At 29.9% G+C, this 8,111-nt stretch overlaps 1 protein-coding gene and 1 long non-coding RNA gene across 3 annotated transcripts in view; both read left to right on the top strand.

Annotated features, from left to right (window-relative positions):
• The window catches only part of LOC100159991 (legumain), a 521,349-nt gene that overhangs the window by 61,795 nt on the left and 451,443 nt on the right, over positions 1-8,111 (top strand). The gene's annotated exons all lie outside the window — the stretch shown is intronic.
• LOC100568950 lies at positions 2,388-8,101 on the top strand. Its single transcript, XR_003838753.1, has 3 exons — positions 2,388-3,090; positions 3,633-3,744; positions 6,657-8,101. It is a non-coding gene; the product is annotated as an uncharacterized LOC100568950 (long non-coding RNA).

The raw sequence follows: 8,111 nt of genomic DNA, 5'->3' as shown, positions 1-8,111 counted from the left end.
GCTGACCAGCCGACCGGGCCAGTCCGCCCCTGGACATTTCTGGAATTTAAAAATTAAATTTTATTTTTTTAAGAGAGCTTATTAATTTACTTAAGGCGTGTAAAAATTAGAAATATTCATTGAGTTTTTAAGTTTATTTCATAAGCCATAACATTAAAAAGGTACTTTAAAAATTTAATTATTTTAGCAGACATTTTGTTTTTAAACATAATTAATAAGTACCTACAGATGAATAATAATATTTAATATTTTCACGGTTGTATAGGCAGCAGAGTATTCACAGAATTGTTATTTTATCACAACATAATTAATGTAAAAAAACAAATAATACAATTTTTTTCTTGGACATTTCTTACTTGCATCACTGAACACAGGTATCTGAATTATAATAATATTTTTAAAGTTTATATCGAAATATCAAAGCAGTATGATATATATATATGATATTCAATTGTAATAATATATAATGTACTATTATGTAAGTATTGTATTACTGTAACTACAAAGCATTGGTGACTGTAATTTCATAAACTAAACAGCAAAAACTACCGGAATGTGCGTTTAAAAATTAAAAATTCTCAACTGTAACCCGATTTATAGTTGTACCTATTCTATATTTATTTCCTACTCATAAGAGTTATATTTAAAATAATGTTTATAGAACACACCTATGGCTATTAGATGTAAAAAAAAAATGAAAATTATAAATTCAATTTCAACTAAAATAAATATTATTATAAATCTGCTTTTAAAAAACAGCTAAATACAGTTTAAGAATTGGAAATTTGGAAAATACAATAGAAAAAACAGCAAATTTTCAAAATAAAATTGCTAATTTATTTGTCTGGGCTTTTAGATTAATATTTTTAAATAATCTAACTTTATTTGGATAATTTAGTATACACATTCAAATGCATAATCAAATTTCAGTTCTTAAATATTATAATAAAGAGTAAAAAAAAAATAAACTTACCTGACAAAAAATGTATTAAATGTATTATTGCAGCACTTTCCTTAGATTTTTTCATCTGCAACAAAATGTAGTCACTACTCACTAGTATCCAGAACCAGAATGAACATGAAATTAAATTCGAATTCGAATGATTCTCAGTTTGGCAGATCACTTGTTCTAAGTCCTGACGCTCGCATATACCCGCACTACAATAGGTATCATTTTGAATTTTTAAATTTCAGTACATACAAAATATAATAGTCATCCCGCACTGGTAAATGAATATAACGTTAATACTTAAGTCAATTGGTATGTAATTTTTTTATCCGTCCCGCTCCTGTCATTAATTAAAACGTATGTGTATGCAGGGCCGTCCCTACAATTTGCGGGGCCCACAAAAAAAAATGTATGCATTCCACAGAAAAGCAATTATTACATTCCCGTAACTTCTTAAACTTCAAAACCAAGGACGCCAGCAGGGGGTTTCTGGATGGGGCATAGCCCCCTGTCTATTTTATTTAATAATAATTGTCGTTATATTACTTGTAAAAAAAAAAATAGTATGTGCTGTATTACCAGACTTTTTGCATTGGTCCTACTCTCCCGTTTACATTTCTGCAGGCGCCCTTTTTCAGTATGTAAAGTATTTTTACCTATTACAGTATTACCTTTACCAATACCTCACCTAACCATTTTGCACCAATTCATCATACACATGTACATATTATTATCTGTTATTAAATTACTGTATATTTTTATAATAGAATAATATAATCTATTTTCCTATCATAAATTTCTATCACGGGTACTTTTCTTACACTATTGTAATGCTATATAGCATTAATTTGGATTCTTTATTAGGTGGCTAAGGAAATACCCAATGGTATTTGATTCTTGTTATAATAATGTTGGAAATCTGTAATTAACTCAGATTAAAAGTATGCCTAAGTTAGGTACAAACCTATATTGAGAAAGGCTATTAATCTAAATATCTTGCAAATAGTTTATTTTAAATCACGATTATTAAAGAATTCTCAAAGACTTTCAACTGCTAAATTCATACTTTGCATGCGATATCTACCAATATAGGGAACTTATGGTTCAAATTTCAATTTCTAAAAGTTAGTTATAAGAAAAAATTATTTATCTCTTGTAAATTAAACCTATACCAATTATTTCAATTAAAAGTACTTATGCATATTTTACTAAACTTTAGAGGACCATAGTGTTATAAAACTAGCAAACCAAAATTGATGATTTGACTATCAAAATTTTCAGGAAAAAAATGCTTTACAGGAATCCATTAAAAAATATAGTAGTTACCGTTTGAAAAAATGAAGTTGATTTTGCTATCGGTGTACCCGCGTGTTTAAAAATTTTGAAATTATCATAATAAAATTACTTGTTAAAAATAAAGAAACGCGTATTTTTTCGTTTTAACGAAATTCGATGTCATCGATCCATAATCGTTAAAAAACCTCGCGTACAATGACATAAAATACACTCTGTATAAAAACTTGACTTCCGGTCCGCCGATGTCGCTTCCCCTTGCTGGACATATCTAAATGACCTAGCGTAGCGCCAGTTGATATTATGTCGATCCCATACTATTGAGATGCCGTCACTTGCAGCTTCCCATGGCCACGCATACCTACATAATCTGAATAACCAGTATTACAAGTTTAAATGTATTTGATGTAGTAGAAGGAACAATAATATAATCAAAATTGTAATACATGTTAGCAAAGCACTTTTTGTTAGACTAACACTACCACATATCTACGTACTCTGTTCTTCAGTGATCATATTATACCTAACTGGTAGGAGGAACATAATAATATACACATCGCCAATATACCAGCATCACAATATTTTTGTCTTGTGTCTAGTACACTACTAGTGTCAGCCTTATATTGACCATTATATTATTGTATTATCATTTATCATAATATATGAAGTTAATGATTAATCAATTAACTTCAGATATTGTCAGTGCTTAATAAATATTAGAAAATGTACGTTAAAATATTGTTTAGTAATTTATAATAATTAAATTAAATATATTTGCTTTAATCTCAGCTCAAAATCAGCAATGGAGATGACATATTCCAGGATAATTTATTCATTTTTAATTTTCGGTACGTAATCCCAGTGTTTACAATTTAATATGTGACAGTAATTTATTCTAAACAATAATCTGTCATTTTAATAACAATATTTTTCAACCCGATTAATAAATTTAAAGTAAACTTGCTACACAATGAATACTGGACTTAAGTTTTCTCACATAAAAATTTTTAATTTACTGTTATATATGTGTGCATGCGTGTGCTATGAAAAATGGTTTTGGGATCGTAATAACTCATAATTCCGAAAATAATGTTTTATTACTTTATATTATATTAATCTTATAATTAAATACGTAATTTCGTTATAAATATTAATAAGTACACTAATATCGTATAACATAATTACTAATATGTACCATAATGTAATACGAGAATAAAATGTAGAGATATCAAAGTAATGTAAAGAAAATAGTTACCATATAATGACACTTTCTTTGGGTATGGTCGTATATAGTAGACATTCGTTAATATAATATTATTTAATATTATATAACATCATGTAATATAGGTTGAAATATTGGAATATTTTAAGGTGTTAATTATTAATATAGGTAAGGCCAGCATAATGTGCTAAGGCGACAATAATATTTGGCTCTACAACATCGCAGTACGCGTAGGAACGAGCAGTCCTGTTATCACTGAGTGATTCGGCAGTAACGTAAGGTAACAGGGCTGGTAATTGAACATGTAAATTAAATGAACACTTCGCAGTTTTCTTTAAATAATAAGGCATACATCGATTAATACAGTGATGTATTTGGCTTAACACTATATGTTGAACTTATAATGAAGTAACACTGTAAGTTATATTATGGTTGGCGCATTATTCAATTTATAAGAATGATACGTTTTTCGCTCCATTAATCATCAGCATAGTTTTTATCAAATTGTTTAGTACCTAAGTTACTTTTTTTTACGACGAGTGTATGCGAGAAGCATTATTTGATTTAGTGATTTGTTTTTTGTTTGTTATACTGCACCTAAATAATACTCTTAGAGAGAGTCATTATCTTAGATTCTTAGACGAAAATAAGATGTGTACTTAGTAGGTTTTACCGTGTATCACTCTATACGAGTGACACCAAAGTAGCGTCCAATGAGGTTACTTATCCACAGTAGGAGACATTGTTTTTGTGTTTGCCCTGGTATTTGGTAACTTAACCTTTCCCCTTTTTTGATGTTTTTTATTGAACTTCAACCATTTTTACGTGTAGTCTGTGTGCCAGGGAAATTCTCCCTGACATACACATTTGTTTGTATCAACAAGGGAAGTATGAAAATCGTAGGTGTCGGGTGGTGTTCCCGGTTTTTTAAGTGTTTTACCAGTTAAAGAAAAATATTTTTTGACCATTGTTTGAGTGTAGGAGTAACCCAAAACTCAATTTTGTGTGTATACCAACTACCAAGTGAATAACATAATATACGCGATCGATTTTTGTCTTACGGACAAGGCAGCGGTTGTACCATACGTGAGTACAGTTTTGCTATATAAATGAATATTTTATTATAATCGTGCGTCTACAAGCATACGCCAAGGTGAACAACTATTTATGATAACAATTTTAAGATTTTTTTTAATATTGAAAATTTTTTAACGTCTTTCAAATTGTTATTAAGTTTATTTTAAATAACCCCAACAAATTTTATTTTTTAAAATTGAGTGACGTATTAAGCATAAATATATTAAATCAACCTCTTTTAATAAAAATAATGTCTTTAAATTAACTCACAAATTTCGCTTAATGTTAGTTATTAGTAGGGTAGATATAAATTACGAAAATGTTATGTAGCATTTTTTTAAAAAAATACTAAATCAACAGATGTTTATTTACAAAAAAATCCAGAAATTATTGAATAATTTTCAAATCCAAAAAATTAAGTATAAGAACTATAATATTATAATATATTATAAAGAGATCATAGAATTAAACGGAATTGAAGATACTCTAAATGTACAATAGCTGTATAGTAACAAATAGCTATAATTTGTAAATTTGTAACTAAAAAACTATATTGGTAGTAACCATTGGTTTTTTTAATGGTAGTAAATGCAGGTAACAAGGCCGCCCGTAGACATTTTTCTCAGCAGCGAAAAATTCGTTATAAATTATAATATTGTATAGGTACATATGTTGATATATTTTGTAGTACAAAGAAAAATCACTATAATGCAAAAGCGCTAACTGTAATTCTAGCTATGCTAAGATCGTTAACTTTTCGAGCACCAAAAAAATTAGTTTCGTTGAGTGACCTATATATTTTAAATCGTGATTGGTTAAATAGGTACCGAATTGTGATATTGAAAACTGACGTACAATTTTGTGTATTTTGGTAGATAGCTAACTTCATTAGTTGCAAACTGTTGAAACAGTGAGGTCTGTGGTGGTGATAAACCTATCGTGATAATCTATACATATAAAATCCAAATACCACTCACTCACTGATCTCATTGATCTCCAAAACTACTCAACGCACGAACTTGAAATTTGGAATAGTGGTTCTTCTAATACGTTCACCGTGCAATAAGAAAGGATTTGTCGAAATTCGCATTTTAAAGAGGTGCTCAAACAGGGATCTTGAGGTTCACGATGGAAAATTGGAAATTTTATTTTTTAAACAGTTGCCATTGGTTACAGTCTACAGTAGGTAAAAAAATTAGTATTTATTTATTATTGGTTTCCATTGAATATTTGGGCAGATCAGGTACAATCTAGCACCAAATTAAATTATTGAACATTGCAGCAAGTTACACCCAAAACAGTGGAACAATCATAATTTTTTTAAGTTGCAATTTTTTTACGGACAACAGAGTGCACGGTTTCAGCTTGGTATGAATGTTTGTGTGTAGATTAGACATCTGGGAAGAATACAGGCTAATTTAAAAATGGTTAAATTTTGTTATTTTTTATTACCACAGGTAGATTACCTACCTGATAATATACTGCAGCGAATCAGAATTTTTATTCCGGGAAACGGATAAGTTATGATAAATTTTAAACACCGTATAAGTACACCGAATATTAAATAATGAATTGAACAAAGTTCGAGTCATATAGAGTTGGTACATTTAACGGGTAATAAGGAGTGCACGGGATCAGCTAGTATTTATATATATTATGTATAGGTATACATAATATTTATATATTTATATTTTATATATTTTACTATATATTACTTATTTACCTACTTAGTAAGGGAAAACCCAAAGGGTATAATTAAAATTTGATAGGAATTATAAAAATTCATTGGTTGATAATTAATAAAATATTTTTAATGATTCGTATAGTATTTTTGCGTTCAGTGATTGGAAGTGGAAATTAGCTAACGAGGAATACGAGTGGTTTTATTTTCACAATTTATTGACTGGTCAACACTTTTGTTCACCCCACCTAATCATATTGTTTAAATTTGTCCACCGTAGGTACATATTACTTATGAATACACTATAATATATAATATTATATGATACCTACTATTAAATTTGAACATGAAATGTTGACTAAGAAAAATAAAAAATAATCTTAATCGACTAAAAATTGTTTACGTATTTAATGCATAAGAATTTATTATTTCAGGATCCGGAATTTTGTGTGACAGAAAACTCGAAAGACGACAAGCGGTATCATCATGCTCAGTGTTGGTGATTGTTGGATAAATAAATATTACCTATATTATTATAAGTGAAAATAGTTGTGGTTAGGGCTCCAAGGACTTGGAGACTCAAGGCGGGTTTCCACTATACACTTACGCGTGTACGTGCATACAAATCCTTTGCTGTGATTGGTTCGTTAGGTTAAGTAACCACACGATTCCCCACGATACCATGTTGTTGGACATATAGCTGAACACTTTTTGTGTACACGGCAAACGTGTATAGTGGAAACCCTCCTTTAAGTCATAATAGGCACCTTCAATCAATATACTATCTATATTTAATATTAGGCCCTCCTACATATTATATTCATAAAAATTGGTTTGGGGCAGTGAAACTCCTTTGATTTTCTTCAATAGCATCTTGTTCGATGGGAAAGTGAATCTAGTTGGTGCATTCGGGAGGTCATATTTTAAAATTCTCAATTGTTTTCAAAAGCGTGTAACGGTTAAGTTTTATGCCTTTTCCTATTACAAAACTATAGTAAAATATAACACATATTTTATAAAGGTAATCAAGTTAATATTTATTTCACATATAGCTTTTTATGTAATACAATGAATTAATTATGAATATAAACTAAATATAATGACAAGACATTTGCTATAGAAAACTCTTACGGAAGTTTTCGTTGTATACAAAATAAATTCGCGGTTGACAATATAATGCTTCCCATTCACATTTAATATAATTGAAATAACTCACAGTATCGCAGATTACTTATTTTGGTAACAGTTGCCGTAGTAGAAACGGTGTAGCTAATGACGACAATTAGGACGCTGGTGGTCTGTTATCGCAGATATCGATAAGGACGGTGGGCAGCGGCAGTCACACTGCGGGACGAGACGTAACTACAATATTTATAATTAGTGGCGGTAATGTTTTTATTATAGTTGCCGCGACGTTTTTAAATACAACGGCGGCGATACGGCGGTGCTTATTACGCGTCATAGAGCTCTGTACGGTCTGGTCTAGACCGGTCCGGACTGGACCGGACCGGACCACGGTCCCGTCTTTTTCGGTCTTTGTGTATTGTAATTTAATGTGGTTCGGTCCGGTTCGGTCCCTTTGTCTACAAAAAAAAAAATGGTCCGGTCCGGTCCGTCTTCAAATTCATATTATAAAAAAAAATAGGTCATATGGTCCGGTCTAAAGATCTGCATTTTGAACGTCGATAATATAATTTTCATATAATTTATATTACGTAGTAAAATAAATAACATCATATTATTATGTCATATTTACTTAGATTATAATGTTTCGGGACACAAAAATAGCTCTCACGTTCTATATGGTCTTGTTGTAATAGAGTGTAGACTAGACATAATATTCACCCATTATCGATCAATTATCAGAATTCGAGGTAGGTAATGAAATT

The sequence above is a fragment of the Acyrthosiphon pisum genome, chromosome X, assembly GCF_005508785.2.
Source record: "Acyrthosiphon pisum isolate AL4f chromosome X, pea_aphid_22Mar2018_4r6ur, whole genome shotgun sequence".
NCBI lineage: Eukaryota > Metazoa > Arthropoda > Insecta > Hemiptera > Aphididae > Acyrthosiphon > Acyrthosiphon pisum.
Note: the sequence above shows the minus strand (reverse complement) of the source record. Positions and strands in the feature narration are given on the sequence as shown.